The sequence below is a fragment of the Nyctibius grandis genome, chromosome 19 (assembly GCF_013368605.1).
Source record: "Nyctibius grandis isolate bNycGra1 chromosome 19, bNycGra1.pri, whole genome shotgun sequence".
NCBI classification, from domain to species: domain Eukaryota; kingdom Metazoa; phylum Chordata; class Aves; order Nyctibiiformes; family Nyctibiidae; genus Nyctibius; species Nyctibius grandis.
The window spans coordinates 3,738,123-3,753,786 of record NC_090676.1 but is presented as its reverse complement, the minus strand read 5'-3'; positions in this window follow the sequence as shown (position 1 = coordinate 3,753,786).

The window sequence follows — 15,664 nt, the reverse complement described above, 5'->3', positions numbered from 1 at the left end:
CACACTAGAGAAGTGAGGGCATCTTCACACCGACCTTGGTGAGTGCCATTCCCAATCAGAAACTTCCTCCCTCATTCCTCCCCCTGCCCTGAAATAACGACATAAACCCAGTGTTTTCAACTTCTTTTTTTTGAACAACATAATTCAGGTTATTGCCAAGAACTGCAAATTGTTTACCAGCCTCGTGCAAACAAAGGCTCCCGATCAGCCGCAGAAGCACAGTCCTGGGGCTTTCCAGCAAGCCTGAATTCTTTAATTACTTAACAAAAGCTCAGTCTTACCTTTTTTTTCCTTTTCTTTCCTTCCGCTGTTACCTTGGAAAACCACAACCCTGGCCGCCTTCCACACCGCACGCTGCTAAAAGCCTCGTTTAGCGATGACTTTGCCAACGTAGTTCCCAAGCTGAGCTTGGAGCGGAGCGAGGCCGTGCCACGGAGGGGACGGCTGCGTGGGACGGGCAAACCGGCGTCGGCATGACCGTGGCTGCTGGGAAAAGCTTCTCCTGAGCACATGCGTGCACATACACACACACACGTGTGTCTGAGAATGAGCATCTCCTGCAGCTGCAGACCCAGCCTGGCAGCTGTCCCGGGAGACCTCCGGGGCATTTCTCCCTAATTTTATACCTTGATCTTTGCTCCTGGCTTCTTTGGATCACCAGGACCCAAAGAAGTGTTCTGGAGAGAAGCAGAAAAATGACTTTAACCAGTGTGACTGGAGAGAGGGCACTGGGGATGGACGGAGCGGCTCACTCAGAAAGGGTGAGAAAGGCATCTCCATCCTCCAGCTCTCCCCTAAAACATCTGCACTCCGCTGCCACCATAGTCAGGGAAAAGCAAGGCAGGTAGAAGGGAGAGTTTACTAAAATTTTTAAGGATGGCTTGTTTTTTTCCACATGGAAAAGCCTCTAGCCCCTTTCCTTGAAAAAATAATCTGCACATTTTTTAAAAAATCGTTTTTTTTATAAAGAGGCAAAATTTGCATTGCATTAACTGAGTGGCAGTTTGAGGTGCAGAATAATTCACTGTCAATCTCAGGAAGGTGTCTGTGGAGGGTAAATAAGCCTCGTGTACAGCCAGTTCGGTGTAAGCTGTCGTTGCAGCCAATGCATCAGTCAGGAGAAAAATATAACGTTGGTGGATCTCGAATACATAAATAAAACATGCTTACCACTTGCCATCAGCAAAAAATAAAAAAAAAATAATAAAAAGGCTGCCTTTCTAGCTCCCCCCTCACCCCCCTCTTATCTATAGCACTTTGCTCTGTAGCATAAATTCAGTTTTCCACATCTCTGTTTTCAGACATCCAAATGGGCTCTAAGGAAAGGGGGGGAGGGATGGAGAACAAACCCAAAAGTTTGGCAAAGCTGAGAAAATGCCAGCTCAGCGCAGAGGGACCACTCCAGCCCTGTCCCACCCCTGCCCCGCGAGCACACGCAGGGTTTGGGCAGAGCAGGAGAGGCTCGGCGGGGCGGTTGGGGGGCTGAGCCCTCGGGTCGGGGTTTTCCAGCCCGGACCCCGGCCGGCCACGGTGCCGACAGCCGTGGCATCTCCCAGCCCTCCGGCAAATCACCCCGTCAATTCTCAATCAAATCCCTGGCAGCGCGGATGTCGCAGTCAAATGCAGTAAATTGATTTGCCGTAAGTCGTAGTTACTGTCTCAGCCATAAATGTGTCAAACCCAATCTTTTTAACTGTAAACAATGCCAGAAATTCCCCTTTTTTAGAAGCCTCCACTACAAAACCTCCAGCAGAGCAGAGGAAGTGCCGTATTGAAGTGTGGGGGTGTCGAGGTTACATTCACAATAAAGATCTGATCCAGACGAGTTTTTCTTCCTCCTCCGTGATGCACCGCAGCCGGGGAAGCCGGGCACGAGGCGGGACAGCTGGGGGATAACCCTGGGCTTCGTGCTGGAGGAAGACGTGGGCGAGACCCCGCCATGCACAGCACTCCCCAGCTGTCCCCTGCGAAGAGAGGGAGAGCTGATATTAATTGTTTTGCGTTGGGTTTATTTACCCTTCAGCTCCTTCCTTTTGGGAGGATTCGATAAAAGCACAAGGCAACTGGCTCCGAGACAGGCTGGCAGCAGGGGGGCTGTCCCCACGGCCAGACCGCTGCCAGTCATTGCTACCAGAGCTCCCTGCGGCTGCGTGGACCTCTGTGCCACGAACAGGGGTTTGGGCAGCTCGTCCCTCACTGAGGCCGTTGCTTCCAGCTCGTTCAGTGTCTTAGTTCCCACTACAACACCCGGAGCACCACCAAACCCAAGATGCTGCCTAATATTCTGCTCTACATCATATCCGCAAGTCAAACACATCTGACTCTGAAACGTACTCCACAGGCTGCTGTGAAACCAGGGAGAGATGGGACTACAGCAGTTGACATCAAACTGCCCTTTCTGCCAGTGTTTCGGGGGCTGATCTGACGGGACCGATGGAAATCGCAGTTTAGGTTTAAGAGAAAGCTCTCCCTGAGAAGGAGACAGAGCTCCCACCCTGCCCCTGCCCATTTGAGCAGCGGTGGGAAACATCTCCCCTGCACCCGTCACCTCTCCCAGTCTGCCAGGAGCATCTCATTGGTGCTTCTCATCTCCCCGTTTCCATGGAATTACACAAAAAATTCAGGGTGTGTGGCTGCAGGAGTGATTCTTCCCTCCAGCACACAGGAAAGACCACCAGTCCCTTCCTCCAGCCCTTCCCAGCCTCTCACTGTCCCACCACGGGCGTCACCAGCCAAAGCAGCATGTCCAAATCCATCCTGCCAAATGAGACCCATGCCTGGAGGAAGCAGGTTGGTAATGAAGGTGAGGTCTCCTCCAGCTCTCTGCAGCAGCAAGCTCAGCCCTCTGTCCCCATCACAGGTTGCTCCAAGGTTACTGGCTGATCCTAACTCATCAGCTCTGCGTTGCCCTTGGAGCTCACCAAGGCATCTATCCAGAGTCCTGTCCCAACTGTGACCCATGGCCATCGCTGCTGGCTGTCTCGCTGGGCTGTCCCACCAAGGCTCTTGTTCTTGCTGGCAAAGGCCACCTCAGGACAGGGTGACCTGACATTGGCTTCCAACTGGCCCAAGCTGAATTTCCTTGGGCATAAGGCACATTCTCGCAGGATCCAGATTTCTCCTGCTGTTACACAAATGCTGAAGCAAAGCTGTAAGTGCAGGAGATGCTGATGCCACCACACTGTCCCAGGCAGTGTTTGTGCTGGAGCAAAGGGTTGCTGTAGACATCAGCATTTTGGTGCCTGCCCGACCCTCCCACCTGCCCCAGTGTTTGCTAATACATCACTGGGGCAGAGCTGGTGGCTCTGGGTGACACGGTGGTGGGATTGCTGGGTACAGCAAGATGGTGAACTCACCAGATGAACCGTAGCTTTTTACATGCAGATTTCTGAGCACCATCCCAACATGTTTTACCATGACCACCAGCCCCAGTGCAATGCCCACTTGCCCCCAAGTCTGTTGTAACACCCCCACCATGGTTTCACAGCTGAACCATCATCCATCCTGCAACCATCCCACCCAGCTCTGCGTTCCCCCACATTATTAAATTGCCGGAGCTGCAGACGGGAGAAGTTCACGCTGGAAATCAGAAATAAGGGCATCGCTTTGTGAACTTCCAGCTCGCTGGCGCTTCCTCTGATCATTAAAAGCCTGCATCCTTTCAAGCCAAGCACAAACCTCCCACTAGCCATGCTCAAAACCAGAAGGCGCACAATGGAGACAGCAATTAGGAGCAATTGCTGCATAGACAGAAAAATAATTGATAGGTACTTTTTTGGATGAGCCCATCGCTGGGAAAGCAACTGAGCTGGGGTGGAACGGGCTCCCGGCCATCCCTGTGATTTGGACATTTTTTACAGTTTCATACCAGGATACAATTAAATAAAAAAGGGTCTTTGTTGGGCTTTGTTTGCTAAATATTGAAAGATGGTAAACATCAGAAAGCCTTGGGAAAGGGCACTCACTCCAGGTGGGAAGAACGGGATTACTCTGTGCTGAGCAAAGAGAGTAAGGACAGTTTCAGTTACCTCTATAAATGCCACCTCCAAGCACCCAAAACCCAGTGGGGCAAACCAAGGACTGATGCATCATTTATTTATTTTTGTAGCAGGTTTTCCAACTTGTGTCGCGCTCAGCATTTCCTGGGGCTTCGGCTGGGAGCTGTTGGCAGCACAGCAAACCTGGGGGTCCGGCCCTCCTCGTGGGCACCCGACAGCGTGGGGTGTCCCTCGCCCAGAATGGGCTGGCTGCACAAATTCCATGTTGCATATGCAACAGGACCAGTTTGTCTCCTGATCTCTAATTTACTCAAGGGCTCTACAGGATCCTAAATGGACTTTGAGATTATTAATAAATGGGTCATTAATAATCCCTTGGTTTTCCATGTCCAGCAGCATCAACATGTTTCTAATGCAAACCCTTTGGCAGAGCTCCCCGATGAGCCAGGTCCAGGACTCCCCTCCTCAAGTCAATGTGATGCCATATCTCAAACTAAGCCTCCTGCTTTCGTCTGCTGCATCGGACTAAAGCATCTGCCATAGCCAGCCTGGCATGGGGGGTGTGTTATGAAGCCCCAGAAAAGCTTATGCATTAGAACCTCACAGCAGCGAAGCCTTTCTGTAAATCAAATAAAGACGACAGCCCCTTCCTTCCATGCCCTAGCACAGTTTAAAGTACAAGGATAATATCTGTCACCAATTAAAAGCAAAAATGCCCTACACTAAACGATGCAGAGGGGAGAGGGTGCTGGTGGATGTAACGTAGCGGTGAGGGAAGAGCGTGCTTGGATGCTTGATTCAATTTGGACTGAGAATTACACGCTTATCTACACTTTTTCCGAGCTAATCAGAAATTTCATGGCTTTTCACGAGTGGCTCACGGACGATTACCGAGGTGCCTGCTTCCAGCTGACCCTGACAGCACCATGGGCAGGGCAGTAGCTGGGCAAAGCTTGGGCTCGCTCAGTTCCCAGCTCAACGTGGGCTTACGCATGCGGCGTGGTTTGAGCCACCACGGAGCCAGAGGGCAAGGACAAGGTCGGGCGGTCATCCTGTCTTGGTGGCACCTCCCGGGAGGAAGAGGAGGAGAGCAGCAGTCCCTCCTGCCTCCCCTGCGCCTGGAATTAGTCGTACAGCTGAGAAACAGCCTAATGCAAACACTAATTACCCTAATTCTGATACAGTCTAAACTTCCTACGCTTGGCTTTGTAACGGTAGTGGGTTTTTCCATCATCTGGTTGGGTGTGACTGTATTCAGGAGAGAGTAAGCACAAGAAAGCATAGCCGAGCCGTGCTAGACCCGTGCTAAAGGAGTTAATGCATTAGAGGCTGCTTTCCTATTATCTTGCACCTTAGCCACTATGTAATCAGACATAAATCCAATATGTAAAAGAGGCACTACATAAAAAAAGCACTTGAAAGTTGCTTATAGTTTTGTTCCACACAGACAGCACTGATCTCTGAAAACATGGGCATTTCAAGGTGCAAATGAGCCTTCCCTACCTCTTACAGGCTTTTCTAGCGCTTTGACTTTGTGTAAGCGAGGTTAAAGAAGGTGTGATAGGCATTTAATTACAAACACACCGAATTCCTTTGACAAGTTCAAATGAGAGTTTGCCTAAGCAAGAATAATTTCAATGCCAGCGCAGAGCCACCGCACGCTCTGAACCATGCATGAAGAGGTGAAGGCAGAATAATTTAAATAAGAGTCAGGGAAAACAAATCCTTTGACTGCAAAGTTCAACACGGAGACTTGCTGTTTTTATACAAAGCTACTGATCTTGAGGCGGGGGGGGAGAGTTTGCAGATTCAGTGAGGGAGAAATGCAGAAAATTTGCTCAGAAGTCCGAAACACAGACTCAAATTAATAGAGTGCGGGAGCTAACGCTTGAGTGAGTGCTGCAAGAAATAGCCGCTGAATTCTGAGCCTGAATTTTTAACTGAACTCACCTCATTTAGGCTTGTGCCTCTCTTCACATTCGCTTCCATGAATATTCAAGTAGAGCAGAGAATTTGCTGGCAGGAATATTAGCGAAAGCGGTGCCAATATCAGAGCATATATTAGCCGGTACTGGAACGTATTCACAGGAAAGTACATTTCAGAGCCGTAATTGCACTCGACGGTGCCCGTTCGGCAGGGCCTGGTGAGCCCTGCCTGTGCTGGAGCTGCTGCCAGGCATGGAGCCAGGCAGCCCCCGCGGCTGAGTGCTGGGATCCAGCACCGCCGTGCACACCGAGCATCCCCTGAGGTGGTGGCTGCACCCCCCGAAGTGGTGGCTGCATCTCCAAGTGGTGGCTGCATCCCCAAAGGTGGTGGCTGCATCCCCAAAGGTGGTGGCTGCACCCCTGAGGTGGTGACTGCATCCCCAAAGGTGGTGGCTGCACCCCTGAGGTGGTGACTGCATCCCCAAAGCGGTGGCTGCATCCCCAAGGTGGTGGCTGCACCCTCGAGGTGGTGGCTGCACCCCTGAGGTGGTGGCTGCATCCACCACCCGTGGGGCTGGCAGCCCCTCACAGGGGTGGCTACAGCCCAAGGGTGCAAAAACCAAGGGTGGGGGGGAAAGGAGGCTGCAAAAGAGGACTGGGGAGGGTTTCCTCCCAAGGTGGGGACACTGGGAGAAGAGCTGGAGACATGGTCCCCACCATGGGGATGGGGACCTTATGGCCTCATTGAGAGACTGCTAATATTAATGAAGATGAAACCTGGTGGGTCTTTAGCAGATTCCATTCTCCTCAGATGGGAAGGGAACACGTTTGTCCTCCCATGGCAGCAAAAATTTATTAATGCCCTTGATGCCTTTTGCCTGACACACTCCAATTTCTTTATCCAGCCAAGTGGTACACGGAAATGCAAACTGAAAACCATGAAAAGTAGCAAGTGGGACAGGGCTATACCACGAGGAACAGGTATTAGCTGGGATGGGCACAGCAGGACTCAAAAACCCAACAAACCTGGGGGTACCAGTGAATGTGGCAGGGTCAGAGGGACGGGCAGAGGCACCCACTCACCTCGGTGGGGTGGCCAAACCACCTCTGCGGGGCGGCCATAAAGCTCCGAGTGGTGAGAGATGCAGGAAGCTGGGGAGGTTCCCTACGAGAGGGAGGACCACCAGCACTTTCCCCATTGCCCGTAGCCACAGGGTGTTTTGCTGGCCCCTTCCCATCTCATTTCTCAGTCTCCGGCATCCCTTTGCCTGTCCCTTCCACTCCTGTATCTCTTGCAAAGCCAGAGAAAACCTGAACCCCCCGTACCCCAGGCTGGGGCAAAAACTCTGGGCTGAAGGCAGACACCACATCGCCAGCTGCAGCGAGGAGCCTGGACCGGTGGTTCCGTGCACGAGCACTTTCACTCACTCGTGTCCCTCCTTTTCACCCCGAAGTGCTTCCTGTGTCCAAACCACAGTGTTGTTTTGACACGATTCGTGCTTGTTTTAGGATGTGTTTCAAGGAAATTCTCTGCAGAAGTATTTATTACATCTCTTTCCAACTCATGCTTGTTTTGGTATCAGAAGCATGTTATCATACAGCAGATGGAGCTAAATAAAAATACCACGAGTGCTGCAGTATATTGATGTGATAGATAGATAATAATTAGGATGTGCTGTAAAGCTATTAAGGCTGCAAATCTGAAGTATCTATTATATTTTCTCTATATTTCTACAACATTTCTCATAGCATGGTGACAAGTAGCAACGTTAGCATCCAAATACATCTTTTTAAGGCACACACAGACTGTAATATCTGCAGTATTTGTCCTGATGTGACTCAGTCTAACTGATAATAAAAGAATTAAAGCAAAGCCCTTTCCCCACACAGGAGACAGCAGCCAGACCTGGACCAATTCCTCCCAGTTGGTGGGTGTGGGAGCAGCAGAGCATCCGTGCTGTGAGGATGGGCAGGGACAGAGGGACAGTGGCCGGGGCATCTGGGGACAACATTTCTGACTGTGGAAGCGTCGCAGCACACTGGCAGGAGGTTTGCAGAGAAACCAGTGTGGGGACACTGCTCCCTGCTTGCAGGCAGCAGGAAGACAAGCTCCGTGCTCTCGCCTTGCATGGGACACCAGTGGCTGCTCACGGTTTCCTCGGGGTTGTAGGGCCCCATTGCACCGGCACGGGGAGGCTCAGCAGGAGGTGAGAGGAGATGGGGAGGAAAGAGGGAGTCTGAGCCAGCAAGGGGGAATGAGCTACCTGTCTCTGGCATGTCCTCTGGAAAAATGTCCCTGAAACACTGCCCCTCTCCTGCATTTTCCCTCCAGCGCCTCTTAAATTGAGGAACCAACCCCTCCAAGCTCGCTCCCAATGACTGGAGCAAGCGACAGCAGCGGGGTGCTCAGGGGGACAAGCTGTCCAAATATTTACCAACTTCTCTGGAGAGATGGCAGCTGGCAGGGAACACCCACAGTGCTGGCCAAGGCAGCAGCTCCAGAGCATCCGTACAACATGCTTTGGTAGAAAGCCCCCAGCTCAGGCTTCTCCTCTGCTCCCACTCCGCTCTGGGCAGCACATTAAACAAGTGAGAAGCACGGCCACCGCTGCCTCCCGCACACCTAAGGCACCCACACTCGCACCTCCCCGTGCCAGAAATGCCATCACCCACTTCGCTCCGCTGTCCCTGGCCGGAGAAAGTGGCTTCGCAGCCCTGGTTAGTGCCAGGCACCAGCCCCAGCGCAGCCTCCCGCCCCTCACCCATCAGCTTTTCCAGCTGGGGGGCTGTTGTGTTGGTGTTTCTCTCCTGAAACACCAGACTCTGTAACTACCCTGTCATCGACAACGAGTGGGGTCTATTTTGAATTTCTCTTTTATGTTATTCAAATAAAAATATGCCCCTTCCAAAAAAAAAACAGAATGAAAAACCCCACAGCCGGTGACCTCAGCAGCACTGTGCCAGCACTGGGCAGCGCAGCAGCCTGTGTATCCACCCTGAGCGACACACGCTGGACTTGCCGGTGATGCCCTGGGGTGCAGGTGGCTCTGCTGCCCGGGTGCCTGAGCACCCACCACCCGCACAGCCTCCCCGTGACCTCAGTAAATGCCATTTTACAGATATTTTACCTGGTTCACACAGTGCTTCCCAATTCTTTTTCTCCATCTGCGCAGGTGGAAAAGCCACAGCCAAGCCCCTGCAGCCGCGGCAGCTGTGCAGGGAGGGTGCGTTGATGCCTGAGAGATGCTGGGCTTTGGGCTGCGTCAGACAAGACAGACAAGAACAAACAAGCAAAAATCATAATTTTCTAATACATCTCATCAGCTGCTTTTTGCTCCTCCTCCCATCAGGGCTGCAGCAGTGTTGACAATTTCCCAAGCCCACCTAAACCCATTTGCCCACCTCTCTGCTCAGATAAATAACCGGCCATAATTAACTTGCAAACAGCCCTGGCTCTAACTCACACGCCTGACCTCCTCCCTTCCTCACGCACAGCGATCTCCGACTATTTCATTCTTCCCCAAGACTGTTTTTTCCCTCTCACTCCCCACGTCAGCCCCACCGTTACCTCATTAATGTCAGCGAGACGAGACCTCCCCGTTTCCTCTGGCCCGCTGCTCTAAGCTGCTAATTAACAACTTTTAGCAAAGCAAAGCGATATGACACAATTCAATTAAAATGACAAAAGGAGGGTAGAAATTACATGTGTTCCCCTCGGTGATTTTTTTCCTTTGGTCTAGGCAAGGGATGAGCCAGTCCCTGTGCACTGTCAGCGCCAGGGATGCAGGAAAGCCTCCGTGTGAGCGGGGCTGGTGGTGGCCCTTGGGTTCCCCGGGGAGAAACTCTTCGAGCCCTCTGCTCTGCACCCCCAAACCCCTCCTGGGTCACAGCAGGGATCCTCCAGTCCCACTGGAAATCCTCTAGGCCTCCTCCTGCAGCTGGGAGATAACGTGCTGGGGAAGGAATGCTGACACCGCCTGTTCTGGAAGCGGTGGATGGAGTTTTTCCTACCTGTTTAATTAAACACGTTAAGAAACTGCAAGAGGGAGTTTATTGGATTTTTTTTCCCCCTTTCAATGCACTGGAGCTCATTAAAAAATAAAAGGGAGGGGGGATGTTTGCTGCAAACACGGCTTTCAAGTAAGTCTTAATTTAAATAATTAAACAGGCAGCATTTATTTTTTTGTGTCATTTTTATTCTCCTACCAGCTTGCTTGTCAGTTTAGCTCAGATTTAAGGCGCTTTGCAGCGCTGGGGTGGGTGCATCTCTGTGCTTCCCCGTCCGGACCCTGAAAGATGCTTCCGGAGTTTTTCACATCAGGCCAAGACCCATCGGGGTGGTCCCGTCCTGCCTCTCTTGGACGATGTATCTGCCCTGGTAGGACACAACGTCCCTCCTCGCTGCCAGTCCGCGGGGGCTGCGTTGAGCTAAGCAGCCATCCCTTTCCTCTGCAACTGCAGCCAAACCTCTGGAGTTCATATTTTCAGTTTTTAAAGAGCTTTGGGATACATTAGACGGGATAAAAATTTTATAAGGGGAACATTATACTCTTCTATACGTATAACCCTCATATTTCAGAATAAAAGGCACCTTCTGACTGCCTGGGGTCAGTGGGAAGCTCCTCCACCAGCTGCATTAGAGCCTAATTGTTTGTTATAGATGTTATGTGTTGCCCCATAAGTTTTTACTCCCACTCACCTGGGGCTGCCCAGGGGACACAGCTCTGAAAACACACCTCCTGACAGCTTCATCTTCATCCCCACGCTTGTCCCCACAGCCACATGTCCCTGAGCCGCTGAGGCTTGCACAGCCCCCCCTCACCTTTGTCATTTATCCATCGTCAGGTGTCACCAGCCTTCATCACCGGCGCTGGCAGGTTGTGCCCACTCAGCTCTGACAGGCCAAGTACGTCACAACCCACTCCAAGAGCCCTAGAAGCAGCAGACAAGCAATTATCAGAAAACTCTAGTTATTTTATCAACAGCTCCTCACTAACAGCATCCAATGGATGGTGGGCCCAGGAGCTGAGGAGGTGCTTAGACAGGGCAGCCTGTCCGCACTCCCCAGATAAACCCCTCTGCCAGCCCTGCTAAAACACAGCGTGTTTTTCCTGTTAGCAGATGCAGTCAACCAACGTTTTACATTCGAGTTGTGAACGGTGTCACATCCCCTAAATGTCTTAAAGGAATACCTGATGATATTCTCTCCTTCAGTAAACATATTGATTAGATTACAAATAGGATTACCACTGAACACGGCCCTTCGCAGAGAGCGAGGCAGCACCTCTGCTCCCTCCCATCAAGCAGGTTCGAGTTCATTTGTTACAGAAGCTCTTGATTATTGTGATTTAACGCGACTCTGCTCTTCCTCCCCCCTGGGGAGACCAAACAATTAGCAGCCGTGTTTTGGGGTGATTATAACACACCTTGGGGGTGTTCGGGAGGCAAAGAATTAACGAGCAAAGGACTTAACGACCTAGAAGATGCAAAGATTCCCTGACACGGCGCTGCCCGTGGGGTGCTTTGACCTGGAATTGATGCAGCGGTTGGAGCTGGGACACAACAGCGCTGGCAGCCGGGGCTGAGCCAGCCCTCGAGCCACGGGGTGACGTTAGAGTGTGGGTTTGGGAGATCTCAGAGGTCTGCAGTGACCCAGGGAGACAGGAGAAGGGGCAGGCTCGACCCTTCGCTTGCTGCCAGCGGTGTGGATGGATGGGATGGAAGCAGGGTCACCCCACTGCCGTCCCCGCAGCCTGGCCCTGCGCCCACTTCTCCCCATCGCAGCATCCCTCAATGATGGATGAGGGGAAAAAAATCCCACCGCTGCTCAGCTCAGCACGGATGAAGGGGGATTTAGGGCCAAGCGCCACAGGGAGCCTGGCTGAAACCTGGGCACCAGGGAAACCCCCAGCACCCTGCTCCTCCTCCCCACATAGAAGGTGTCCTGCGAAGGCGCGAAGCAGCGGTGAAGGTCACCATGACAGACCCTGCTCCACAGCAGTGCTCTCCCCTCTCACCACCTGACAGCCCTTCCAAAGCCCATTCCTGAGATGTTTGGGATTTCCTACCTCCAGCAGTCCCAGCTCCTGGCGTCAGCTCACCTCGGCCCTCTTCAAACACGTCTTGTATCGAGCCTTATAGATTTGCAACTTGTAGAAATCACAGCACTTGAAAGAGGGGGAGAAATTAAGAGGCGGTGGTTCAAATGTTGATTCTGTGTGTACCATGCTTTTTGACACTGATTTTCTTACATCTTGCCATCACCAGAAGTTCCCTTTGAACATCTGTGTCCTGTTTTGTAAACGTTTCTAACCAGCAGTTCGCTTTCTTCTGCACCTCCACTAATTCCCCTGCCTTGTACCTGCCTTCACGCTTGTAAGCTCACAGACATCTGCTACCCTCAGCGACTGTGCCCTCCGAAAAGGCTTAAATACATAAATAAATAGTCTGGGACACCCGTCCTGATCAAAGTCTGCCGAAGCACACAGGGTTGTACTCATTTCTTTTTTTTATTATTTATTTTTTAATTGGAAGTTTGAGGTTTTTCCTACCACATTGACTAAGCTACGTGCCCCCTTCCTCCCCTTCCCACTTTCTATTATTTAGCACTCAGCAAATGAATAATTTATACTTTGCATTAAGCAGAAAAGCATTCCTCCCGCCGCGGCTGGCAATTTGGGCAGGGCTGTATTTCACCAAGGAGGGATGGCTGGAGCAGGGATGGCTGGAGCAGGGAGGGAGGCTCGCTGGCGTAGCCGGGCTCAGAGCACCATCTGCTGCTCGCTAAGACGAGCCGGCCTTTCCCCGCGCAGGGAGAAGCCGATACGGTGCCTTAATAAATGCAATAACAGCAATGACAGAGCGTTTCCCAGCCAAGGGTTTCCGTGTGCTCCCTCAGCAGGAATCCAGCTGAGGCAGGAACGGGACATGTTGTTACTCCCCTCTGACAGCTGAAGGCACAGGACAGTGAGGACCAGCTGCCTCCATGACTCTTCCAGCTTTTTAAATTTTTTTTTCCCCCACAAATCACTGTTTTCTTCTCCCTCAACCACATGGCACCAAAGCCCCAGCTCTGACCTCTTTACTCCCTCCTACCCGACTCCGCACCGACCCCGGTTTGCTGCCATTAGACTCATGCTGAGTGTTGAACTACTTCGCCAACACTTTGATTCTTTTTTTTTTTTTCTCAGCTTCTCACACTTTCCTTTTCCCCTCCTTCCAAGTCCAGCCACAAAATACTCTACAACAGAACTGTTCGCTGGATACAGAAAAAAACTAGTAGCTTTCCTTGAAGTAGCTATTAGCACCTTCATCCATCCCGTGGCACATCTTTCATGCGCAGGATGAAACATCTGAGAGGCTCCTTGCAGTACAATTACGAAGCGATCCCCTCTTACACCTCTGAGCAGCTTTGGGTGACAACTGACACTCCCTGAATCTGCAAAATCAGCTTTAGGCAGGACCAGAGATACAAGAGATCTGCTGGGTCACAGAGCTGACCCTGCTGCGAGGAGAAGGGAGCTTCCCTGCAGAGACACTTAGATATACGTGTGTGTATTTATATATAAATACATATAAAATCTATACATAAACATGTATATGTACACATACATTATGTCTCTCTCTATATATGTAAATAAATAAAGCAGGCTGGGAGCAGGGGCAGCTGCAAGCCTGGCTGTGGGCAGCAGCTCGGTGCAGCCCATGCCATAAGGAGCCCAGGGTCATGCAGCACCTCCTGACCTTCCTCCACGTTGGCAAAGCGACTTCATAAACTCAAGGAAGAATCCATCCAAGCCTGGAAGATCTCTGGGACAGCAGTTCACGGCTCGGGATGGGATGCTGGCACTGCGGAGGGAGCCCTCTCCTTGCCCGCTGGACCAGGACCCCACTCACCCATCAGCCAGCCCTTCCCCTGCCGAGGAGATGGCAGGTGCTCACACAGACCTGCTCGGTGCTTTGTGTGGGTAACCAGGGGCCCGTTTTAGCTATTTTTATTTAAATTTATGTATCTGCATAGACTATGCACAGGACCAGCTTCTCTCACATCTAAACCAACCTGGCTGAACACACCAGCAGCGGGTGCAGCCCCCAGCGTGTTCCCATGGGGTGAAGCTGCTCAGAGCTTCCAGCTCACCCGTCCCCACGCGCTGCCTCACATCTCAGCCGTCCGCTCTGCCGATGGGGGTACAAGGCTGGGGAGAGGGGAAGGTCTCTCATTCCCTCCTCCCCAGCTACCAGCTCCTGCTCTCAGCCCAACCCACACCAGCTCTGGGGCATTTTGCAGTCAGAGAACTGAGAGTTTTGGGGGAGCTTGGCTGGGTTCAAGCCGCAGCAGAGCTGGCCTTGTGGGACAGGAGGGACAGACCTCTGCCGTGGCTGGATGGGATGGCACTCGCCTCCGCCGGCACTCAGCTTGGCCAACACAAGTGTTTCAGGGCTATGCTCTGAACAGGGACCCTGAAATATCTGCATTAAGAACAAGCCATACCCACACAAAACACACTGCCACCATTCAAGAAGAAGGAGGACAAAAAGCTACTACATGAAGGATAAAACCCACAACATCACATCATGCACCTCTGTGTGCTGTGCATCGGTATGAAAAGAGTGAGACCACCTAATTATTTTTTTTTAGGCGCTTAACTCTTATTTCTCAAATACAAATGATCAGTCCTGCCAACCCCACCTCTAGGTGAAGGACCTTACCCAGATTTTTCCCTTGTCCCTCTCAAAGCGCAGTAAAGGAGCCCGGGTGCTAAACGGTGACACCTTCAAGACAACATCAGGATTTTCATTTTCTCTCAAAGAGGTCCTATCTAAACATCACCATGTTGGTCTCCTGGGAAATTAGATGTATTCCTTTTTCACAGCCCGATCTGCAATAACTGGGCAAGGCTCCAATGTCTTTGCTTAAAATTAGAGCACCAAATGCGTCACAGTAAACTAGAAAGCACTTGCAACTTTTTTTTTAGGAACTTAATTTTGTTATTGGTTTGAAAAGTACATAAGTGCTCAAGTAAAACCATACAGTACTTTTATAATGCAGTAAAAGCAAGATTTGTTATGCATTTATTCAGTACTTTCATAGAAGCATGGTACGTATCACAGACCAAACGCTGCTCGTGCTGTTTGTACAAGTCATCTATTGCCTTCAGAAGGGGGAAACTCCCAGGAGGAAACCAAACAGGGTGCGACCCAGCTCCTTACAGAAAATAACAGTAAATAAGCCGAGCAGGAAAACAAAGGGAAAACACACCATGTTTCACAAGGAAAGCTATTTCTGAAGTAGCAGAACAGAAGTAACATCAGGTGGTGGCTATGAAGCCTCCCCCCAGCACGCCCAGAGCTCCCGCTCGCACTCCCACGTCTGCAGCAGCACGGAGTGAGTTTCTCTCGGGAGCCCCAGGAGCAAAAGGACTGTGACTGAACCCCTAAAAGCAAGTTTTAAAGAACTTATTCCCTTTCTCACAGCTTGATATGTCATTGGGTGATAATAACACACGAAACAAAGGAGTCTTGGCTTGCCCCTCTTGGTCTCTGGTGTCCAGGATGGCGATGGGAGAGTTGAGGGAGCAGGTTTTGGCTGTAGCTGTTTTGCAGGGGGGAAGGACAGATCTGTGCTATTAAAATGGAGTTTGAAGGACAGTCCCAGTTGGCAGCCTGTGGGATATTCTAACTGGGAGGACTTGGACTCTCGCCTACAGAGGCGGCACATGTTGGGCAAATGAAAGGCCGGT